The following is a 12,386-nucleotide window of genomic DNA, read 5'->3' on the forward strand; positions in this document are numbered from 1 at the left end:
TCTTCCAGGACTTTGTAAATGAAATTTTTCGTGATCTATTATATACCTGTGTTGTGGTCTACCTGGACGATATTTTAATTTTTTCTTCTAACCTAGAAGAACACCGCCGGCATGTCCGCATGGTTCTTCAGAGACTTCGGGACAATCGGTTATATGCCAAGATGGAAAAATGTCTCTTTGAATGTCAATCTCTTCCCTTCCTAGGATATTTAGTCTCTGGCCAGGGACTCCAAATGGACCCGGACAAACTATCAGCCGTGTTGGATTGGCCACGCCCCTCCGGACTTCGAGCTATCCAACGTTTCTTGGGGTTTGCCAATTACTACAGACAATTTATTCCACATTTTTCCACTATTGTGGCCCCAATTGTGGCCCTAACCAAGAAAAACGCCAACCCTAAGTCCTGGCCTCCTCAAGCGGAAGAGGCGTTCAACCGTCTCAAAACTGCCTTTTCCTCTGTTCCCGTACTCTCCAGACCTGATCCATCTAAACCCTTCTCACTGGAGGTAGACGCCTCCTCGGTGGGAGCTGGAGCGGTGCTCCTACAGAAAAATTCTTCCGGACATGCTGTTACTTGTGGTTTCTTTTCTAGGACCTTCTCTCCGGCGGAGAAAAACTTCTCCATTGGTGATCGCGCGCCGGGTCTTTGCGATTTAAAGGGCCGGTGCGCCACTGATTGGCGCATGGGTTTTAATTAGTGTGTTCACCTGTGCACTCCCTATATTACCTCTCTTCCCCTGCACTTCCTTGCCGGATCTTGTTGCCATTGTGCCAGTGAAAGCGTTTCCTTGTGTGTTCCTAGCCTGTGTTCCAGACCTCCTGCCGTTGCCCCTGACTACGACCCTTGCTGCCTGCCCTGACCTTCTGCTACGTCCGACTCTGCTCTTGTCTACTCCCTTGTACCGCGCTTATCTCAGCAGTCAGAGAGGTTGAGCCGTTGCCGGTGGATACGACCTGGTTGCTACCGCCGCTGCAAGACCATCCCGCTTTGCGGCGGGCTCTGGTGAATACCAGTAGTGACTTAGAACCGGTCCACCGACACGGTCCACGCCAATCCCTCTCTGACACAGAGGATCCAACTCCAGCCTGCCGAATCCTGACACTGTGAACATAACAAACAAGAGTGTTCTCATGTACTGACAGTAAAATATTATTGAACATGGTCAAGAAGTAGAACAAACATATTAATATGTTCTTGATTTTTGTTAAACAATGTTTAAGTTTTATTTACCCAAAAAAAATTAGCATATTAGGTGCTTTTCAAGGAAAAAAAAGTTAAAGCGTACCCATCAGATCCAACAAAAAAAACATACTTTTTTAATACATCACTCAGTACCTAATCCTGACCATGTACATCTAATTCTTATGTGTCTAGCACCTTTATTTTTTTTTTATAACACTTTTAATTTAGCTCATTAGTCTGAATTCCTCTCAAATGGAGGGGGAGTGGCCTCACTGTGCAGGTCTCCGCCCCCTCCCTCAGTATGCTTTCTGCTCACATCACCCCTAACATTAGCAAAACTACAACTCCCAGCTTGTCCTCACTGACAGTAGCGGGAAACAAGATGACAGTGGGAGAATTTTTTCTCCAGCTCTGAGCCCTGCGCTCACAGCTGTCAATCAAGGAAGTGTGTCCATGACATAGGTGATGACGCATGGACACAGCAGGACTAGTATGTGTCCAAGCAGGCAGGGGGGGCAGTTGTTTGACTGGCTTTTTCTGTATGAGATACTGAAAATTTTCTAATGAAAGCAATTGCAAATCCTATTGGTTATACAGGCTTTACAAAACATTTTGTTTATATTGAGAGGCTTTATTGAAGGCTTGTTATAATTGTATCCTGTCTAGACAATCAGCTGCACAAATTTCTCTGTTTGTTATAATGTATCAGTGACAAAAAATGGTATCAGCCTAGAGTACAATTATTTTATAACAGACGCCTATGTATTTCAGATGCACAGGCAATAATGTATAATTATGTAGACACATCACATTAGACTATGACTATAGTATAGAAATGTACAATAATCAGGCAAAATAAATAGATGAATAAATAAATATAATAATAATAAAATAAATATTGTTGCAAAACCTTTTTATTTAGCTGTGAAAGGGGTACTCCGGCGCTAAGACATCTTATCCCCTATCCAGCGGCGGGACCCCCGTGATCTTCCACGCCGCACCCTGTTAGAATCAGCCCCCGGAGCGTGCTCGCTCCGGGGGCTGATTACTGGCGATCACGGGGACGGAGTATAGTGACGTCATGGCTCCGCCCCCGTGTGACGTCACGCTCCATCCCCCTCAATGCAAGCCTATGGGAGGGGGCGGGACAGCTGTCACGCCCCCTCCCATAGGCTTGCATTGAGGGGGCGGAGTGTGACGTCACACGGGGGCGGAGCTGTGACGTCACTATGCTCCATCCCTCTGATCGCCAGTAATCAGACCCGGAGTGAGCACGCTCCGGGGGCTGATTCTAACGGGGCTGATTCTAACGCTCCGCCGCCCTCAATGCAAGCTTATGGGAGGGGGCGTGACAGCTGTCAGGCCCCCTCCCATAGGCTCGAATTGAAGGGGGCGGAGCGTGACATCACACAGGGGCGGAGCCGTGACGTCACTATGCTCCGTCCCTGTGATCGCCAATAATCAGACCCGGCGCGAGCAGGCTCTGGGGGCTGATTCTAACGGGATGCGGCGTGGAAGATCACGGTGGTCCCCAGCGGCGGGACCCCCACGATCAGGCATCTTATCCCCTATCCTTTGGATAGGGGATAAGATGCCTTAGCTCCGGAGTACCCCTTTAAGAGTCTGAATGTACACATTTTAGATTTCCACACACTAAAGGACGCTCTGTATTCTGCCTTTACTTGTGCCTGCTCAGAGCAGCCATACGCCGCTACGAGCAGACACACTGAGATGTGAGAGTCGCAGCGCGCATGCACAGTATACTCGCACATCGCAGCAGCTCATTGAGCAGGGGGAGCGGCCGCGATGTGTGCGAGTACACCGCGCATGCGCGGCACCTCAGACATCGTTTTAGTGTGTCTGCACATAGCAGCGTATTGCCGCTCCGAGTTGGCACATGTAAAGCCAGCATATAGAGGTCCTTCAGCAGCGGATCTGCAGCGTAAAAATACACTGCAAATCTGCTCATGTGAACGTAACCTAACCTTGAGTTATAAATTGTTGAAGTGAATTTATGATGACATTTTGTGCCATTAAAAATATACAAATTATACTACACAACATGTTTGCACAATCATTTTCAACTTTTCACTCCTCTGGGGCGGGTTGTGGAGGCATAGGAAAAATATTAGGAAAAGGAAGCAACTGACTGGACCTTCAAACAGCTGAAGTTTTGTTTGTTTTTCAGTTAATCACAATGTGACACTTTCTCATAGCAGGTGTAGATTTTAGATTCAAATTTAGATTTTTGTAGGTACAGTATATGTATATATATATATATATATATATATATATATATATATAATCATCAAGTATTTCTTTATAATGTTTAAGGGTAGAAATGTATTGTAAGCTTTGTCCTTGAAGGGTTAAAAAAGTATTCCTGTCATATAGTTTTATGGTGTATTGTTAGGATTATTTTAAGTGCCATAAATAGGCAAAAAAAAAATCTGAATTTCCAAGACTCGTAAACCTGCCTGAACGACTTACAATGGAGCGAACAAGTCTGTACCTGCATTTACATCCGATCCACTGATTACATGTGCGTCCCCAAATCCAAAAAATCATATTTGCTGTAAATGGCCGCAATCAAGAGAATAGAGGCCAATTGCTTATCAGGAGAACATCCGAGACCAGAAGTGTGGGGGAGGGGGACTGGGCTGCAGCTATGGAGGATTCACTGTATATTACTCTCCTATGGTTACAATGTGTCTTACTCTACTATAGTTGTACTGTACCTTACTATCCTATGGATGCACTGTGCCTCACTGACCTTCTTATGGTTGCTCTGTGTCCCATTGTTCTTCCTATGGTTGCACTGTGCCTCACTCCCCTATGGTTGCACTGTCTTACACTCCTTTGGTTGCACTGTGCCTCACTCTACTTCCTATAGTTGCACTGTCTTACTCTCCTTTGGTTGCACTGTGCCTCACTCTACTTCCTATAGTTGCACTGTGGTGTACTCTCTTATGGTTGTACTGTGGTGTACCCTCTTATGGTTGCACTGTGCCTCACTCTACTTCCTTTGGTTGCACTGTCTTACTCTCCTTTGGTTGCACTGTCTTACTCTCCTTTGGTTGCACTGTGGTGTACCCTCTTATGGTTGCAGTGTGTCGTACTCTCCTTTGGTTGCACTGTGCCTTACTCTCTTATGTTTGCACTGTGCCATACTCTACTTTCTATGGTTGCACTGTGCCATACTCTACTTTCTATGGTTGCACTGTCTTACTCTCCTTTGGTTGCACTGTGCCTCACTCTACTTCCTATAGTTGCACTGTGGTGTACCCTCTTATGGTTGCACTGTGCCTTACTCTCTTATGATTGTGCTGTGCCATACTCTACTTCCTTTGGTTGCACTGTCTTACTCTCCTTTGGTTGCACTGTCTTACTCTCCTTTGGTTGCACTGTGGTGTACCCTCTTATGGTTGCAGTGTGTCGTACTCTCCTTTGGTTGCACTGTGCCTTACTCTCTTATGTTTGCACTGTGCCATACTCTACTTTCTATGGTTGCACTGTGCCATACTCTACTTTCTATGGTTGCACTGTCTTACTCTCCTTTGGTTGCACTGTGCCTCACTCTACTTCCTATAGTTGCACTGTGGTGTACCCTCTTATGGTTGCACTGTGCCTTACTCTCTTATGATTGTGCTGTGCCATACTCTACTTCCTTTGGTTGCACTGTCTTACTCTCCTTTGGTTGCACTGTCTTATGCTCCTTTGGTTGCACTGTGGTGTACTCTCTTATGGTTGCACTGTGGTGTACTCTCTTATGGTTGCACTGTGGTGTACTCTCTTATGGTTGCACTGTGGCGTACTCTCTTATGGTTGCACTGTGGCGTACACTCTTATGATTGCACTGTGCCTTACTCTCCTTTGGTTGCACTGTCTTACTCTCCTTTGGTTGCATTGTCTTACTCTCCTTTTGTTACACTGTGCCTCACTCTACTTCCTATTGTTGCACTGTGGCGTATTCTCCTTTGGTTGCACTGTGTCTTACTCTCCTTTGGTTTCACTGTCTTACTCTCCTTTGGTTGCACTGTGCCTTACTCTACTTCCTATAGTTGCACTGTGGCGTATTCTCCTTTGGTTGCACTGTGCCTTACTCTCCTTTGGTTTCACTGTCTTACTCTCCTTTGGTTGCACTGTGCCTTACTCTACTTCCTATAGTTGCACTGTGGCATACTCTCTTCTGGTTGCACTGTGGTGTACCCTCTTATGGTTGCAGTGTGGCGTACTCTCCTTTGGTTGTACTGTACCTTACTATCCTATGGATGCACTGTGCCTGACTGACCTTCTTATGGTTGCTCTGTGTCCCATTGTTCTTCCTATGGTTGCACTGTGCCTCACTCCCCTATGGTTGCACTGTCTTACTCTCCTTTGGTTGCACTGTGCCTCATTCTACTTCCTATAGTTGCACTGTGGCGTACTCTCTTCTGGTTGCACTGTGGCGTACTCTTCTTTGGTTGCACTGTGCCTTACTCTCTTATGGTTGCACTGTGCAATATTCTACTTCCTATAGTTGCACTGTGCAATATTCTACTTCCTATGGTTGCACTGTCTTACTCTCCTTTGGTTGCACTGTGCCTCACTCTACTTCCTATACTTGCACTATGATGTACCCTCTTATGGTTGCACTGTGCCTTACTCTATTATGGTTGCGCTGTGACATACTCTACTTCCTATGGTTGCACTGTCTTACTCTCCTTTGGTTGCACTGTGCCTCACTCTACTTCCTATAGTTGCACTGTGGTGTACTCTCTTATTGTTGCACTGTGGTGTTCCCTCTTATGGTTGCACTGTGCCTTACTCTCTTATGGTTGCTCTGTGCCATACTCTACTTCCTTTGGTTGCACTGTCTTACTCTCCTTTGGTTGCACTGTCTTACTCTCCTTTGGTTGCACTGTGGTGTACCCTCTTATGGTTGCAGTGTGTCGTACTCTCCTTTGGTTGCACTGTGCCTTACTCTCTTATGTTTGCACTGTGCCATACTCTACTTTCTATGGTTGCACTGTGCCATACTCTACTTTCTATGGTTGCACTGTGCAATATTCTACTTCCTATGGTTGCACTGTCTTACTCTCCTTTGGTTGCACTGTGCCTCACTCTACTTCCTATAGTTGCACTGTGGTATACTCTCTTATAGTTGCACTGTGGTGTACCCTCTTATGGTTGCACTGTCTTACTCTCTTATGATTGTGCTGTGCCATACTCTACTTCCTTTGGTTGCACTGTCTTACTCTCCTTTGGTTGCACTGTCTTACGCTCCTTTGGTTGCACTGTGGTGTACTCTCTTATGGTTGCACTGTGGCGTACACTCTTATGGTTGCACTGTGCCTTACTCTCCTTTGGTTGCACTGTCTTACTCTCCTTTTGTTACACTGTGCCTCACTCTACTTCCTATTGTTGCACTGTGGCATATTCTCCTTTGCTTGCACTGTGCCTTACTCTCCTTTGGTTTCACTGTCTTACTCTCCTTTGATTGCACTGTGCCTTACTCTACTTCCTATAGTTGCACTGTGGTGTACTCTTTTCTGGTTGCACTGTGGTGTACCCTCTTATGGTTGCAGTGTGGCGTACTCTCCTTTGGTTGCACTGTGCCTTACTTTCTTATGGTTGCACTGTGCCTTACTTTCTTATGGTTGCACTGTGCCATACTCTACTTCCTATGGTTGCACTGTGCCATACTCTACTTCCTATGGTTGCACTGTGCAATATTCTACTTCCTATGGTTGCACTGTCTTACTCTCCTTTGGTTGCACTGTCTTACTCTCCTTTGGTTGCACTGTCCTACTCTCCTTTGGTTGCACTGTGGCATACTCTCTTATGGCTGCACTGTGGTGTACTCTCTTTTGGTTGCACTGTGGCGTACTCTCTTATGGTTGCACTGTCTTACTCTCTTATGGTTGCACTGTGCCTCACTCTACTTCCTTTAGTTGCACTGTGGCGTACTCTCTTAGGGGGGCCCTGTTGAGACATGCAAAATCATTACCACAGCCTTGCCAAAGTCCTGTATGTTTTTGGATGTGTACCCCTGCCCCCTCCTTTCCTTCAGAAGGATATATTTAGACTTGTTTAGTATAGACAGCGGATGTCTGTCTATATTCCAAACACTCTACAGTCTCATTCTGTGACTGCCAAGTTTTGTACTCTTCAGAAATGTGCAGTGTTTTTCATTATTATTATGGGTTTCTATGGGATTTCACGTTCACATTAACATAACATTTTACTATGGACTTAAACCTTAAATGTTAACAGTGGGTAAAATCTGGTAAAGTCACAGTGCCGGTCACTTTCCTCTATGATCCAGAGTGGTGAGTGCCTACTAAGAAGGTCTATTGCTTTGGAGGACCTTTCCTGTCCTGCATTACACAGACAGCCATTCATTTCAATAGGCAAGGTGTAATGCTTTATATGCCCTGCGGGGGCACTGCAGGAAGATTGTACACTACAGCTGATTGCTGAGGGTCCAGCAGCTATACTGCTATACTACCCATAAGGCTTTGTATTTGCATCAGGCCTGAGCACACTGGGTCAGCCTATGTGCTCTTGTGCTCTCTGCAGGCTGTCTTTTATCGTCGGGGTATGTTCACACATAGTCTGTATGCTGCAGATTATATCCTGTGTTCAATTTCTTTCATTCAAATTGATTTACACATAAAATGTAAAGCATAATTTCTGTAGTGCATATGCTATGTGGCTATCAGTGAACGCACCGTTACACATCATAAACTCTGCAGTGTATACACTATGGGGGACATTTATCAATGATTTTACCCCTTTTTTATGTTTATTTTTTTACGCATAATTTTGCTGTAAAACTTTGCGCATTGCTGAAATTTTTAATGCAAATATAGAATATCAAGGAGCACACGTACCATAGAGTCAGAAAGCATTAACTGCTTCTGCCACCAGTCAGATTATCTCTGGGATACTTAAAACTTTTTCCTTGTACCTTTTAAAAACAATGCAATGTTTATGGACCGCTTGTGATATTTCCTTTAAAATATTTTCAAAGGAAAACGTTCACCCGTTCACCCGCACTATAACATAATACACCGGGTTATAGTGCGGGTGAAGAGGAGACCGATGCGGGGTCTCCTCTGAAGGTCCCCCTCTCCCGGCGCTGACTTGCGCTTTGAGACGGGCCCGCCGGCTGGATTTAAATATTCATAAGCGCTGGCCACCCTGCGTAATAGCTGTAATTTCCCGGCACTTTGGAGAGGCCGTGACCCCTGGCTAATACCGGACCTCACCGTTTGCGGTGATGCCCGGTATTAACCCATTAGACACGGCAATAAAATCTGATCACCGCACCTAAAATATCCAGAATTACTTCCTGGCACAGTTCAAACTCAGAACTGTGTAAAATTCAAACTCCTGTTGTTCTTGATGAGTGCAGGAGATTGCGCCTATGTAGTGTAACGATGGTGATCATACAGTTAAGAATACCACTGTATGTGCAGGGAGGGAGAAGGAGGTACAGCTGTTAGGTCTATGTATATGTGTGATCATTTGTATGCAGCAGAGCTGAGTGTGTGATTGAGTATGCAGCAGAGCTGAGTGTGTGATTGTGTGCATGCAGCAGGGCTGAGTGTGTGATTGTATGCATGCAGGAAGGCTAAGGCTCCTTTCACACTATGAAAAGGACCCATTATATAACACCCGTTATAAAATCGTGGGCAATCGCGGGGTAAAATGGCCATTAGAAAAGCCCTAACTTACGTTAGTAAATCCCGTTATAGTCTATGGGATTGTTCTAATACACATTTTAACCCGTTCTCGCCCGTCATTCATAACGCATTCATAGCATGCACTATTTCTCCCGCTACTATCTCCCATCCCAAAATAACGTGCGTTATGAATGACGGGCGAGAACGGGTTAAAACGTGTATTAGAACAATCCCATAGACTATAATGGGATTTACTAACGTAAGTTAGGGCTTTTCTAATGGCCATTTTACCCCCCGATCGTCCGCGATTTTGTGTGTGATTGTGTGTACACAGCAGAGCTGAGTGTGTGACTGTGTACATGCAGCAGAGCTGAGTGTGTGACTATGTGTATGCAGCAGAGCTGAGTTTGTGATCATGTGTTTGCAGCAGAGCTGAGTGTGTGATTGTGTGTATGCAGCAGAGCTGAGTTTGTGATCAGGTGTGTGGTGTCCCGGTACCGCATCCTATCCGGTACCTTTGTATATAAGTCCCCATAGCCAGAGTCCCTAGGACGTGGGGGTTCTTCTTAACTAGCCCGCCCCTAGTCACCTCTCATCTAGGTATTAGTTATCTAATAATTCTTCAGGATTTGTATATATATAGGATTGTACAAGTGTATATAAATGGTTAATTACCTATGCACAATATAATATGCATAATGTAACAGGACCTGCGGGTCACATGACCGGATGAACTCTATGGTTTTATGCTTGAGGACCTTTGGAGGTTTCTGCAACGTTTATCTCTCATCACTCCTTGTAACGGTGAGTGACAGTTGATTGGACCAGTAAAAACGGCCCTGCCCCTGCCCATATAAGGGAGCGGCGGCCATTGCTCACTCTCTTTCCTCGTGGGCTGTTGATGGAGAAGGATCTGAGCTGCTGTCATCAGTGAGTTTAGGCCTGAGCCTTGCGGCGACGGCTGATATCTGCTAAATTGTGAGTGTGTCAATCCCTAAACACTCTGCAAGATCACCGGACCTTATCTATCCCCTAAATCCGGACGGATCTTCCCAATATTCCCTAATTCAGAGACTTTTATGAGAAGTCAAGGTCCGCAACAACTGTCAGTAATTGCACTAGATAGAGACTGTATTCCTGAGACTGTTACTGTTCATTGGATGTACCGCAAGCCTTTAAGTAAAGTTATCCAAGTTCAAGTACCTTGAGGACCTTCAGTCATTTTGTATATGCACCTATCGTTACTGGGAAGGGCCTCGATAGGCCGGAGAATTACCTCAGCATACTAGCCCTCAGCCTGGCATCGCGAACTATAGGGTTAACCTTAACCCCTCATCTACCGAACAACACCCCAACTACCATACACCCCCCAAGGGCTACCACAGGTGTATGTAGCAGAGTTGAGTGTGTGCGTGGTCATGCTTACACATAATCACGCATTCAGCTCTCCTCCATACACATCTCGCACACTAATTTAAGCTACATGTACATGATCACACACTCATCTCTGGAACATGTACAGTACAATGTTTACCAACCAGAGTGCCTTCCACTTTTGCAAAACTGCAACTCCCAGCATGCCAAGTTTTGCAACACTTGGAGGCATTCTCATTGATAAACACTGATATACAGGTAAGGGGACAGATTTATGATTTTATGGTGAGGGTGTGATGAGGGCAAATGGAATTACCCTAGACAAATGGCATTAACCCCTTGTGTTCGTGACTCCAGGGTGTGGCTTATCCTCTGCACCACCCGAAGGTAACAGTCTATACAGCTTGGCTAGGCCCAAGGAGGTGACCAGTGACTTCAGAGACCACAGGGCTTGCTGGGAATTATGCTGGACTGGGACAATTTGATTCAGGCCATGCTGACATTAGACAAGTTGACTTTGACTGACAACTGAGAATGACTATACCCTGTTTGCAGCTTACCAGGCTTTGACTTGGACCTGGGGGGTAGTGGACTTGTGGATCCGTGGCTGCGTGGTAGACTTGAGGCCTACTCTGGACTCCAGACACCTAGGACTTGGCCTCACTGCAACTCAGCTAAGTAGGAAGAGAGTGTAAGAGACTGAACTAGCTCAACCCAGGGCTTATATGGGGGAGACTAGGAGGTGTCCCATAGGTCACCCTGTAGGTCACATGGTTACTGGTACCTCACTGGGTTACAATCACATGACAACAGGTCTTAAAGGAAGAACACATTTTATATGCAATACACTGTAGAACATAGGCATAGAATCAGATATACAAAGGAACAGGTGCAGGGGGGCCTAGGGGTCACTGTATGGAGGCTGCCTGAGAGGGAAGCAAAGGTAGAGGGGTGCAACTCCTGTACTGGGCCACCACAATAATACTATTGTGTTGTTCGGCACACACTGTTGCTCCGGCACTTCTAGCTATGTGAGCGGTGTACAGCGGTAGGGGGGGGGCATTTCTATATTTGCACAAAATTTATCTAAGGACGTGCATGACTTTTGTAAATTTTGAGCAGGAGTGTAAATTAAACAGTCAGTGTAAAGGGGTAGATCTGTGTCTACAATAGATACCTAATGATAACTGTCCCCTATGTGAACATACTGGTTTCCCAGGTCGGGCTCACTAGTATCTCTGCTCCACATATGGAATTTCCATGGCGCTCAATGCAGGACTCACAGTACTTCCCCAGCTTTCCAAGTCACCTGAAGAAAATACCTGTCTGATAAAGCAGCCAAACTGGAGCTCTTCAGGAGTCTGGGAAAGCTGGGTGGCACACATACTAGGTGCCACTCAGCTTTCCCAGTCTCCTGAAGTCTCAGCAGTGATTGGCTGCTTGTCCTCCTCTTGCACTCTCACTCTTGTCTCAGCCCTCAAGCTCTCCAGCCTTATTACTTAATACTTTCTTATACTATTTTGTAGTGATTTTCAGCTACTTCCCTTTGAACTTTATGGTATATTGTAGATGTTGTAAATGGTTGATGTAACCAGATCTGTGTTACTGGCCCTTTAAATGTCTTTCAGCTGACGTCTCGCTTCTGTGTATACCACAAGATGACAAGGTGAGGCTGTGCTTAATGTGCCTCATTGACATAGCAGACATAACTGGACATTCCTATCTACATACACAGGATCCTGAGCCTCTCCAGGGAGTCAGCGGGAGACGTGAGGAAGAGCCCAGGTGTCACACATAGTTTAGGGATATCCGACCTCCTGTTATATATGAGACGGTCACTTTAGTCCCCTGAATGGCTTTGAAGGCTCTAAGGGTCTAAAAGCAATGCTTTCCAAAGATGTAGTAAAACTACAACTCCCAGCATGCCCACCCATCTGACTGATTCCCTAAATCATTGTTTCCCAACCAGGGTGCCTCCAGGTGTTCCAAAACTACAACTCCCAGCATGCCCGGACAGCCTTCGGCTGTCCAGGCTTGCTGGGAGTTGTAGTTTTGCAACACCTGAAGGCACCCTCGATAGGAAACACTGCCTTAAATTGTCAGCCAAACTACAAGACCACACAAGGGCGTTGCTAGGGGGGGGGCTAACGGGGCTGTAG

This window comes from Hyla sarda, chromosome 3 (assembly GCF_029499605.1).
Source record: "Hyla sarda isolate aHylSar1 chromosome 3, aHylSar1.hap1, whole genome shotgun sequence".
NCBI lineage: Eukaryota > Metazoa > Chordata > Amphibia > Anura > Hylidae > Hyla > Hyla sarda.